The sequence below is a fragment of the Tripterygium wilfordii genome, chromosome 12, assembly GCF_013401445.1.
Source record: "Tripterygium wilfordii isolate XIE 37 chromosome 12, ASM1340144v1, whole genome shotgun sequence".
Classification (NCBI taxonomy): Eukaryota; Viridiplantae; Streptophyta; class Magnoliopsida; order Celastrales; family Celastraceae; genus Tripterygium; species Tripterygium wilfordii.
In genome coordinates, this window is record NC_052243.1 from 1,886,153 (window position 1) to 1,898,254 (window position 12,102).

Here is a 12,102-nt window from a genome sequence, read left to right on the forward strand (position 1 = left end):
AAAAAGTGTATAGAAATTTGTGTTTTGCTGATGTGGCTGTATTAGAATACGTGTTTGACTTGACTTTTTGTGTAATAGAGGTGGGACCGGGCCAACAAAAATGTTGGCACATTAAATTGTTTCTTATTGCATTTTCTCTTATTAGTTGCATCATTCTGGCAGATGTGGTCCAGTCAAGGTCAGCCTCAACCACTTACACGTGTCCTATTCATGCACTTGTTCAGTTGTTCGAAAGAGACAGTGCAATACGACAATTTAACGTATTTTTGTGATTCCTATAGCTTTAGGAAAAGGACCGGAGAGAATGTGCTTTTCAATTTTCAACAATAAAATCACATAAACAATCGCATTCACAAACGAAGCTCAGTCAATGGCTTTGGTCACAGTCACATCCCCATTACCCAAATCCAAAATCTCCCCAATTATGCCTAGAGAAGTGGCTGCGCCAGATGCGGTGGGGGAGCGGAAGAGGACTTTGTTTAGGGGAAGAGAATGGAAGAGATTGGATATTGAAACAACTTGCTTTGTTTGTGCAGTGCATTGTCTGTGTCTTTTTGCACCGTTTCAATTCAATTGGAGTGCGTTCTGGGTCGTTTTTGCGCTCTATGTGATAACAGGGCTTCTGGGTATTACTCTTTCTTATCATAGAAATCTTACACAGGAGTTTCAAGCTCCCCAAATGGCTGGAGTACTCGTTTGCATATTGTGGAGTTCAAGCACTTCAGGTGCGTATGCATGCATGCATTAATTTGGGTACTTGTTTAATGGAAGAGATTAAGAGTTTTGGGTTGTTTCAGGGGACTCCAATTGATTGGGTGAGCGTTCATAGGTCCCATCACCAGTTTGTTGATTCTGAGAGAGACCCACATAGTCCCATTGAAGGCTTTTGGTATGGTCACATGATTTGGCTTTTGGTATAAAAAATCTATCACTAAACGGGTACTGAGTATCGATATTGTTCTTTTGAATCTCTTTCATGTTATATAATAGTAGTGTTTGTGTTGTTAATGCATGTTGATTGACTACTTTCAGCGTCAAGAGCATAACAATGCTGGGGACTTGAAGAAGCAGCCATTTTATAGGTTTATGCAAAGAACCTATAATTTACATGCAATTGCACTAGGTGTTTTGCTTTATGCATTGGGAGGATTTCCCTTCCTTGTGTGGGGAACGGTAAGCAATAATCAATCTTCCATATTTGTCTTTAATGACCTTATCTTTCAAAATGCCCGGCTCTACTCATGCAAAGAACTAGTGGTAGACAAAGAAAATTTTGATTTGTTGGCTGCACCAAACCAGTATATATTGATTTCAGTCTTCAAACTCAATCTTCAGTTTGTTTGGGCCATCTAAAATCCATGCAATACCCGCAAACTAAGTGGGCCAATTGTGGGCCTTTTTGTGCCACTAGTTGTTTGTCATTAGGTTTACAGAAATCATAAACATCCCAACAAAAAAATGTCCACAGTCATCCCGGATGGGTATTTGTCACTTGGTTGAAGTAAGTGCATGGCACACAAAAATTGGTGATTGAATTAGAGAATGACATATCATCCTTTGATCGGATGACTGGGATCCATTTACTAGGATGCCTATCATTTTTGTTATGTTTAGGACCATAAGATTTGAAAGCTCTGTCAACCGAATCATTTGGTTTGGTCTATCTCTATCCTATCTTTTATTCATGATTGTGATTGCTTTGTCTGATAACAGAGCATGAGCTTGTGTATTGTAAATTTACATGGCAAGGTCAATTGTTGTCTTATCTTTTATGTACCTGATTCAGGGATCTAAGACAGCAAATTTATACAATTGCAGGGAGTGAGAATTGTTTGGTTCTGGCACATAACTTGGATGGTAAACTCTGTTTGCCACACATGGGGAAAGCAAGCAGAAAACTGGCGATTTGTCCCGAAACAATTGGTATTATATATATATAATTCAGTTACAACATCTTTATATCTTATCAGTTGTAAATTTTCGTTTACCTAGCAATCACGTTCATTGGTTAAATATGAGTACTGTTTAATTAGGTTGGTGGCAGTGCTTTCACTTGGAGAGGGTTGGCATAATAACCACCATGCCTTTGAGTACTCTGCTCGACACGGCCTCGAATGGTGGCAACTTGACATGACTTGGATTGTGGTTAGGCTTCTTCAAGCTGCAGGATTGGCCACTGAAGTGAAGCTGCCAAATGAAATGCAAAAACAGAGGATGGACCTTCAACCATTGAAGAACTGTTAAAGTGCTCTAGGCTTGTTGCTTTTAAATTATGAGGCGCATATGGGTCTATGCAAAATGGGCTCTCATGTTTGTGGACCTGTCTTTTAAGCCTAAAAACTAAAACCTTTAGTACTATACTTACTTATAGGCCCAGGCCCATAAATAGATAAGAACAAAATAAAGGAAACCGGTAAGTAATCTCTAGAGACGGCTCGGCCAGCCTCGGCACACGTGCATGGTGGCCCGTCCCTTGGTGGACCGGGTGGCCCGTATGTTAAATATTGTGGCCCACAATAAGCCCAAGGGCCGGGTTTGGTGGGCCTTTGTATGTTTTATTAATTGGGACTTTTGGAGGCCGGTACACTAGATTATACTTAATTGTAAAAAAGTGCAATCACTAAAACATCCTTTTAAAAAAGTACACTGGGGATTATCTTTTACCAAAATAACCTCAATTTTGATTTTCTCTCTCCACGAATTGTGATACAATAGTGATACTTTTAAATAGAAGATCCAATTTAGTGTTCAATTTATATTTTTGGCTCATAAAATGATGATATAAATGTTAGAATGTAAATTTGATAGCATTACATGTCTTTCTGGTTCAATTATGTCATTTTAGTGGATTTTTAATGTTCGTGATACTATAGTGATACATCTCTGCAGCTGTAAATGTTTTTCCAAAACGAGCAAGAGATGTACAAACCAAGAAAAGAAAACCAATAAAGGAAAAGTAATTAGGAAGAAGAAGTATGCATATTGGTTCAATTGTATCATTTTAATGAATTTTTTGTGTTCGTGATACTATAGTGATACATCTCTGCACTTGTAAATGTTTTTTCAAAACGAACAAGAGAGGTAACCAAGAAAAGAAAATCAAGAAAGGAAAAGTAGTTAGGAAGATGAAGTATGCATACTAGTTTCATCATTTTAGTGGTTTTTTGGTGTTGGTGATACTATAGTGATACTATAGCGATACATCTCTGAAAAAAACGAACCAGAGTCCAGATCTGCAAAAAAACAAAGCACAACCCAGATTGAACAACGAAGCATAGTACAGATCTGTCAAAAACGAAGCAGAGCAACTCGACGCAGTCCAGGTTGAGCAACGACGAAGAAGGAGATGAAGAGAGGAGAAACTCGGCCAAAAATGGAGAAGAAGACAACGAAGAACCAGATCAGAACCAGAAGAAGAAGAAGAAGAAGAAGAAGAAGAAGAAGAAGAAGAAGGAGAGAAAGAAGGAGATAACTTTTAGTAGAGAATAATGAGAGAAAGAGAGGACACACTAGAGTTGGATAGTTGGAGGGAGAAGAAGAAGAAGAAGAAGAAGAAAGAGGAGGGTATTATAGGTATAAACTAAAAAATATCTTAAGTCAGATGACCAAATTACCCTTAAATTGCACTTTTTTACAATTTTTAAAATGTCCATGACCTTTTTACAATTAAGTTGTCTAAAGTGCTATTACTGCCAATTGTCCGTTATTAATATGTAATTATTGTTAATATATATAAATATTACATAAATTGTATACAGGAATTCTAGAATAATTGAATAAATTTCATATTTATTATATTTATAAAAAAAAGTGATAATTGTATTTTACGATTGCATTTTTGGCATTGGTTGAAAACATCTCAACTAAGTTGGCATCTTTTACCAATCATTCCTGTGCATTTTGTTATTGGAAGAAAAGGTACTATTGCACTAAGATATTGCAAGATTGAAAACTCTCACATTAATCTCGTCTTCTTCTACATTTTGCTATTTTGTATTTCAGTCTTTTGCGCCTTAGCCAATCCATAAGATAAATTAGGTTGAAAATGATCAAATTGCCCTCAAAACTAGCCGTTGAATACTTGTTAGGAGAGGTTTTTTTTCTATATTTCAAGTAAAACAAAAAAAGAAAACTAGCTAGCTATTATGGTACCAGGCGAGCCGGGTCGGCCCGTCTTGAGCCATTCTTTCGAGTAGTTTCGACCAAATCTAGTGGACTGAAAATCTCAACCCAATGAAGACTATACCGACCAAGCTTAGTACGACTCATTGACATTGGTAAATGGGTCGTGTGCCCCATCCCAAATTAGTACGACACTTTATTTTCGTTTGTTTGTATTAGACATATCTTTAAACCCAAACCCAAAAAACGAAAACCTTTAGTACCATACTTCTAGGCCCAAGCCCAGACCCACAAATGGATATGACAATAATAAAGTGTCCGTTTGGTGCATAATTTTACACCAGCGTTAATGTTGTTGGTGCACCAAATAGTAATTTGGTGGCCCAAATTTTTAGACAATTTAAACACTCCAAAATGGTGGTTTTGTAATTTCTTATTACTTTCAGCTTTGGTTAGTTTCCTATTATGGGAGTGAATCCCGATTGTCATCCTATTGAGAATGAATTTTAGCTTGTTAATAAATGGGAGTGGAGTCTCTCCTCTGGAAGTGATTTCTATTATTCTTTGTAACCAGTTCTTATATGTTGATAGTTCTTTAAAACCATCCACATCAGAAACTCTTAACAAACTTTAAATTTATAATAAAAATACACTTTTCACAAAGTTTCTCTAACAATATCATCACCCAGCAGACACTCTAAATCATTTAAATATTCATTTATACAATCAACTTTTTTTTATTATTTAGACTCAATTTATTTTACATTTAAATTAATTGACATTAATAATAAATCAATTCAAATTAATATTTTTGAAAAACTAAATATTATAATATTTAATTTACTCAATATTTAATATACTTTATATTAAACTAAGTTTTTAAATGCTATTTCCCTAAGCCCAACGCGCCCATCATGAAACATAATTTGTATAATCAATGACAACCAATTTTTTTTATGTTTTTTGTGAAAAATGACAAACCAATATTTTGTATCGAAAATGATATATTAATACAACTTTTAAAACTGTTGGATATCTAGGTCCACTCCAAAAAAATTTATCCCTTAAAAGTCCATTTTTATTTTTTTTAACATTTAAATTTTATCTTTTTATTTTTTTGTCATTTTTTCAAGTAGGATTAGATTTAATATGATTTCTTTCTTGTTACTTTCTTTATATGCTACTTCTCTCTCTTATCTCATCACAATAACTTTCTCTCTCCTACTGCATCTCTCTCTCTTTACTACATCTCTCTATTTACTATATCTTTATCTCTCACTCATCTCTTTTTTTTGCTATCGTTTTGGTCCAAATATGATTGGGTATTATGCGTCTCTATGAGGGGAATCCAATGGTGATGGTAGTGTTGCGAATTGTCGTCGAAATAGGGTGGATTTGAAGTTTTTTCAAAACAGTAACATTAGCCGACCAATGTTATTGTTTTAAAATAGTAGCGTTAGCTGACCAATGTTACTATTTTAAAATGGACATATCTAGTGGTCGTTTTGGATTGTATATGGCTGGGTATTGTGTGCTTCAATGAGAGAAATCCAACTGTGATGGTGGTATGACGAACCGTCGTCGAAATCGACCGAATCCGAAGTTTTTTCCAAATAGTAACACTGACTGATGTTACTGTTTTGAAATAGTAACATTGATTGACCAATGTCACTGTTTTGAAATAGTAACATTGGCCAACCAATGTTACTATTTTAAAACGGCCATATCCGATGGTTTTTTTGGGCCATACCTGACTGGACATTGTGCGTCTCAGTGAGGGGAGTTCAACGATAGTGGTGGTGTAGCAAATTGTCGCCAAAATCGGCCGGATCTTAGGCTTGTCTTATGGTGGTCTCGACATTCTGATCATTTTTCGGGTCAAAAGGACGGTCGTTGGTGGTGGAAGGTCGATCGGAGTATGTTCATGGTGATGTGAGCTTCAGTTTAGGTTGGATACCAACGGATAATAGTAAGGAGAGAGAAGAAGAAGAGGCATGTAGTTGTTGTGGGGGGAATAAGATAAGGGTAAAAAAAATAATTAACATACTAGCTAGTAGTACCTTAGAGGGATAAAATTTTTTGGACTAGACTTAAGTGTCCAAAAGTTTTATAAATGATATCGGTTTGGAATTTTTCCTATTTTGTACCCACGTTTAGCATGGCATTATATCTATATATATTAATTAAAAAAAATCGGATGGTGAGAGAGACCAGATTAAAGCTTATTAATAAATATCAGTTGTCAATTTCTGGTTATTGGTTGCATCATTCTGGCAGATCTGATCAGTCAAGGTTAGGCTCAATCCACTTACACGTGTCCTATTCATGCACTTGTTCAGTTATTCGAAAGAGACGGGGCAATACATGACTGGACACGACCAAACTAATATCATGTGGGTGTGATATAACCCTAAACACCTTTATCCCCAATTTTGTCTTTTTTTTCTCAAATTTTCATGGTTTCTGTACAAACACGGCTTTGTGAACGGACTCAACAAGTGGCAATATGCCCAATATAGACAACTCGTATCTTCAACAATAGGGCACTTTTGGAGAATTAGAGAAATTTCTCATTACTTTCCAGCTTTGGTTAGTTTCCTATTATGGGAGTGAGTCCCGACTGTCCTCCTATTGAGAATGAATCTTAGCTTGTTAATAAATGGGAGTGAGTCCCTCTTTTGGAAGTGTTTTCCATTCTTCTTTGTAACCGGTTCCTATGTGTTGATGGTCCTCTAAAACCATTCACAACAAAAACTCTAAACAAATTCTAAATTTAAAGTAAAAGTATACTTTTCATAAAGTTTCTCTAACGAACCACCACAACGTAGACACTCTAAATTATACTTTATTTAAATAGATTTACAGTTTCTCTAATATATAATATCACCACGCAACAGATACTGTAAAACATACTCTAAATCATTTAAATATTCATTTATACAATAATTTTTTTGTTATTTAGACTCGATTTATTTTACATTTATATTAATTGACATTAATAATAAATCACATATTTTTGAAAAACTAAATATTATAATATTTAATTTACTCAATATTTAATATACTTTATATTAAACTAACTTTTAAATGCTATTTCCCTAAGCCCAACCCGCCCACCATGAAACATATAATTTGTATAATCAATGACAAACAAATTTTTATTTTTATTTTTTAAGAAAAATGACAAACCAATATTTTGTTGCCACGTTTAGCATGGCATTATATCTATCTATATTAATAAAAAAAAAATCGGATGGTGAGAGAGACCATATTAAAGCTTATAATTAATATCAGTTGTCAATTTGTGGTCATTAGTTGCATCATTCAGGCAGATCTGGTCAGTCAAGGTCAACCTCAACACTTACACGTGTCCATTCATGCACTTCTTCAGTTGTTCGAAAGAAACAGGGCAATACACGACTGGACACGACAAAACTAATATCACACATGGAAACTGTGGGTGGGATATAACCTCGCATAGTCCCATTGAAGGCTTTTGGTATAGTCACATGATTTGGCTCTTGTATAAAAAATCTATCACTAAACGGGTACTGAGTATCGATATTGTTCTTTTGAATCTCTTTCATGTTATATAATAGTAGTGTTTGTGTTGTTAATGCATGTTGATTGACTACTTTCAGCGTCAAGAGCATAACAATGCTGGGGACTTGAAGAAGCAGCCATTTTATAGGTTTATGCAAAGAACCTATAATTTACATGCAATTGCACTAGGTGTTTTGCTTTATGCATTGGGAGGATTTCCCTTCCTTGTGTGGGGAACGGTAAGCAATAATCAATCTTCCATATTTGTCTTTAATGACCTTATCTTTCAAAATGCCCGGCTCTACTCATGCAAAGAACTAGTGGTAGACAAAGAAAATTTTGAATTGTTGGCTGCACCAAACCAGTATATATTGATTTCAGTCTTCAAACTCAATCTTCAGTTTGTTTGGGCCATCTCAAATCCATGCAATACCATCAAACTAAGTGGGCCAATTGAGGGCCTTTTTGTGCCACTAGTTGTTTGCCATCAGGTTTATAGAAATCATAAACATCCCAGCAAAAAAGTGTCCAAGTCATCCTGGATGGGTATTTATCACTTGGTTGAGCTAAGTGCAGGGGCTCATAAAAATTGGTGATTGAATAAGAAAATGACATATCATCCTTTGGTCAGATGATTGGGATCTTATTTACTGGGACGCCTATCATTTCGGTTATGTTTAGGACCATAAGATTTGAAAGCTTTATCAGCCGAATCATTTGGTTTGGTCTATCTCTATCATATCTTTTATTCATGATTGTGATTACTTTGTCTGATAACAGAGCAGAGCTTGTGTATTGTAAATTTACATGGCAAGGTCAATCGTTGTCTTATCTATTATGTACCTGATTCAGAGATCTAAGACACAAGTTTATACAGTTGCAGGGAGTGAGAGTTGTTTGGGTGTGGCACATAACTTGGATGGTAAACTCTGTTTGCCATATATGGGGGAAGCAAGCATGGAAAACCGGCGATTTGTCCCGAAACAATTCGTATTATATATATATATATATATAATTAAGTTACAACATCTTTATATCTTATAAGTTGTAAATTTTTGTTTACCTAGCAATCATATTCATTGGTTAAATATAAGTACTGTTTAATTAGGTTGGTGGCAGTGCTTTCATTTGGAGAGGGTTGGCATAATAACCACCATGCCTTTGAGTACTCTGCTCGACACGGCCTCGAATGGTGGCAACTGGACCTGACTTGGATTGTTGTAGGCTTCTTCAAGCTACGGGATTGGCCACTGAAGTGAAGCTGCCAAATGAAATGCAAAAACAGAGGATGGCCCTCCAACCATTGAAGAACTGTTAAAGTACCCTAGGCTTGTTGCTTTTTTATAAATTATGGGGCGCATATGGGTCTATGCATGCATAATGGGCTCTCATGTTTGTATAGGACATGTCTTTAAGCCTAAAAACTAAAACCTTTAGTACCATACGTACTTATAAGCGTAGGCCCAAGACTGGGGTTTGGTGGGCCTTTGTATGTTGTATTATTAATATATATAAATATTACATAAACTGTAAACTGTATACTGGAAGTCATGTATTTTCTCTTTTGCGACTCTTGCTCCATAATTTATTAATTTCTTTTGTATTCTTACTAATATAGAGAGAGAGACAAATTCGACAAAGCTTGTAGAGGGTCAAGAAGTGTGGCAGTGACTTGTGATGGTGCAGATTGGTTTGAGAGCGAGTTTGTTCATTCTCCACAGAGAGCTTCGCTTGGGTTTGCTTCTCTTAAACTTGAAGGATACTACATCCTTTGAAATCACGTCATTCTAAACGACGTGATATTCAAAGATGTGTAATGACACCATTAACATTTTCAACTATTCACATCAGTAAATATAGCGTGATCGAGTCAAAAACAATAACGATACAAAAACACTAACGACATTTGAACTGACGTGATTGTAAAAAAATTACTCTATTCATGTCATTGTTAATGGCGTTAAGTGTTATTTTGATAATAAATTAAGAGTCAATGTTATATTGGTATTTATTTGTGCGAGGAGTGTTACTTTGATAAAAAAAAAAAAAAGACTCCTATATTACGAATGAGGACGTAAGAGCATGTCCTACATTATCAAGTGTTGAAAGTGAACTTTATGAAAAATTTAGGGTGCTAGAACTCTACAATGGATGAAAATGAACACTTGAAAATACACTTTCTTGATAATGACACTTGTTTTATAGGTTATTGTGAAAAATGACACTTAAAATATGGAGGATGTATATAGTTGATGAATAGTGAAGAGAGAGATGATGAAAAGGAAGAGAGAGATAATAAAAAAGAAGAGAGAGATGATGAAAAGAAAAGGAGAGGTTATGAAAAGAAAGAGAGAGATGATGAAAAGTAAGAGAGAAAATAGAGAAAATAAATGTGAAGTGTTGATGAATAATATATATTATGGGACTCACTCATTCAATTAAATTATGTCAAATAGGCAAGAGAGAATAGAGATAATGATTTTGAAGTGTTTGATATTGTTTCTGCCATTGGAGTTGCTCTAAGGCACATGGCCGGCCCACAACCAAGCCTTGGCATTTGTCAGATTCGTACAAGTGCATAAATATGCCCATAACCAAGCCCTGGCATTTGTCGGATTCGTACAAGTGCATGAATATGCCATAACTATGAAACAAAAAGTAAATAAGATTTTTTTTCTTATCTACCATCTGTACAACAATTATATTTCAATCTAGGATCGGTGTCACAATATTTTCCAATCTACCACTCAAAGCCTACACAACACTAACACAACAATTTTTTAAAATTATTTTAATCTAAATATAAACAATCGAGACAGACTTGATAATTTCTAAAGAGAAAAAGACAAATGTATATCAATCTTTATATAAAATTGATGTACTATTTTTAAATAGTTGTTAGTTGATGAACGATTGTCATGTCAGTGTGTAGGTAGGTCAAAAGCTTCAGAATAAATGTCAGTTCAATTATTAGTTCTTGACATTGAATGAACATTTGAATTAAAAAAAATCAAAGCATCTTTTGCATGGGAAGGGCTATATTATTACAAACCAAAAAGAAATAAAACAATTAAGATAATTTATTATATTAATAATTAGTACAGGACAAACATTTTTGCATGCCAAGGGCTATATCATATCACCATATTAGTAAGCGTGCCATGAACCAGCTCTATGACGAGTTTGACTCCCCGTCTGTTACAGTAAATGTCAATGGAAATAGTCGTCCATTCCCATCAAAACTAACAACAATCAACAATTTCCCTGATATTTCTCATACAAGTGAGTACCATATAATCATATCATCGGTTGACAATGTTTAAAACCTTCAATTGCATGATCAAATGCCTAAAATACTCATTTGAACATTTGGGCGGCTTGTTTGTTCACAATTCCAGACAACAACCGTCCTGGGATTTGATCTTTGGAGTGCATCAATGAACTCTAGTAGAACCCTGTACGACTCATCCCAATCACCAAACAACTCAACAATGGCCATTTGTTTTGCAAGCCACACTTTCTTGTCAGAAATTGTGAAGTTGAATCGTGCCATAATGACAACAATAATAGCACCAATGGTAATAGCCATATCCTTTTTCATTTTCTCTTTCATATAATCTACAACGAAAGCATAATCAAGTTACTTTGTATTGCGCATTAGCTTCAATGTGGTACATCTTCATTGCATAAAGAAGTTCTGCCTTTGTTGAAAATTGTGCTTTAACATACAAGTTTCCTTTTGTATTTTGGAGTTGAAATTGTTGTTGCACCCACTGACTATCCACAAGTTCAAAGATCATTGTGGCTGAAAGTATCAAAATTGAGAGCACATATATCCTTTTGTGATATCAAATCCCGAATTACATTTAAGTTCACAATGCTAGCCCTGGGATCCATATTCCTTTCAAATCACGAGTAATAATCTAATTAGAGGGGAGAGATGACAGGTGTGTTGTCGACGGTAGCAAGTGTAGGGAGGTGTAAGGAGAGAAGAGGTGATCGAGAGTTAGGGGGCGGGTTTTTTAAAGGGAAATATCTGATCATTCCAGGTTGGCAATAGGGAGACATAGAGGCGGACTGATGTAGAAGGGACTGGGGGCCCCCAGTGAAAAAAAAAATGTAATACTAAATATGCTATAATTAGTTAATTACATGTCAAATAAAGTTTAAGACTCCCAATCAAAAAAATTGATGCCCCCAATCCATTAATTTTTACCCAAGCCACTAACTAGTTTAGACCCAACCCAACTTCATAAATCCTATAAATTGTTTCACGCTACAGATTCAACAAAAAAAGCTCAAGCACATGGCCTTTTGAGATACTTGCAATCATTTGATTTTGTTTTCAATTTGTAATTAATATTGACTATGTTGGGGATTACATATGAATTATCATTGACTTTGCAAAATAAAAGATGAAGACATATTGAATGCTAT

General features: G+C 35.2%; 2 pseudogenes; both read left to right on the plus strand.

Moving 5' to 3' along the window:
- The first annotated feature begins 381 nt into the window (after nucleotides 1-381).
- Nucleotides 382-2,532, plus strand: LOC120011409 (annotated as a pseudogene).
- A 3,787-nt stretch (nucleotides 2,533-6,319) lies between these two features.
- Nucleotides 6,320-9,217, plus strand: LOC120011233 (annotated as a pseudogene).
- The last annotated feature ends 2,885 nt before the right edge of the window (nucleotides 9,218-12,102 follow it).